The sequence below is a fragment of the Rhea americana genome, unplaced genomic scaffold, assembly GCF_003343005.1.
Source record: "Rhea americana isolate MKP2758 unplaced genomic scaffold, rheAme1 scaffold_3, whole genome shotgun sequence".
NCBI classification, from domain to species: Eukaryota; Metazoa; Chordata; class Aves; order Rheiformes; family Rheidae; genus Rhea; species Rhea americana.
Window position 1 is genome coordinate 6,643,909 of NW_028186423.1, and position 1,056 is coordinate 6,644,964.

Sequence of the window (1,056 nt, forward strand, 5' to 3'; positions counted from 1 at the left end):
TTGTGACAAGAAGTTATCACCAATGCATTGCAGGAGCCTCCTGGACTGTTTGTGCCTTGCTGTGTTGTTCCTCCAGCAGATGTCAGGGTGGTTGAAGTCCCCCATGAGAACCAGGGCCTGTGATCTTGAGGCTACTTCCAGCTGTCTRTAGAAGGCCTCATCAACTTCCCCTTTCTGGCCGGGTGGCCTGTGSTRGACACCCACAACAGTGTCCCGGATTTTAGCCTGACCTCTGATGTTTACCCATAAGCTCTCGACTGCCTCCTCCTCCTCCATCCCTAGACAGAGCTCGAAGCGTTCCAGCTGCTCTCTCACATAAACAGAAACTCCACCACTTCGCCTTCCTGGCCTGTCTCTCCTAAAAAGCACATATCCATCCATGACAGCATTCCAGTCAATGTGAGCTATCCCACCGTGTCTCCGTGACTGCAATGAGATCATGGCCCTGCGATCGCACACAGATCTCCAGCTCCTCCTGTTTGTTCCCCATGCTGCGTGCATTGGTGTACAGGCATTTCAGAGAGGTGGTCATGCCTGCAGGTTTCCCAGGAAGGGTGTAGGGGGGAAAAGGAACAGTAATGTTTCCGCCCGGTTTCGAACCGGGGACCTTTCGCGTGTTAGGCGAACRTGATAACCACTACACTACGGAAACTCCTGATAAAATGAGTAATGAATTGATAAATTGATAAAATACTGATAAATCAATAAGCTTATTTTCCCTAATAATGATGGTCAGATTATTGTGAAAATCAATGGGAAGTAAAACTCCCTTTCAGAAGATACATTGCATTCTCAAGCTGTTTTACAATCTACTATGTAGTGAGGAAATGTAAAGTGGCAYGATGTCTAGGCATAAGTATAGGTCTAGATGTAGGTGACAGGATACAGACATTTAAACTTTTTCTTAACTAGATGATATAACATAAATCCTTGCATCCATCACAACAAAAATAGTCGTATTTAAAAATGTTACCCGTGCTTCTTCCATAATCAAGAGAGGAAAGTGAACATCTCCAAGCAGCAATTTAAACCAATGTAAAATATTAGCTGGACATG

The 1,056-nt window shown here is 45.0% G+C and overlaps 1 non-coding gene across 1 annotated transcript; it reads right to left on the reverse strand.

Moving 5' to 3' along the window:
• Positions 1-579: 579 nt before the first annotated feature.
• TRNAV-AAC (transfer RNA valine (anticodon AAC)) lies at positions 580-652 on the reverse strand. The gene has a single exon. It is a non-coding gene; the product is annotated as a tRNA-Val (tRNA).
• Between the last annotated feature and the right edge of the window lie 404 nt (positions 653-1,056).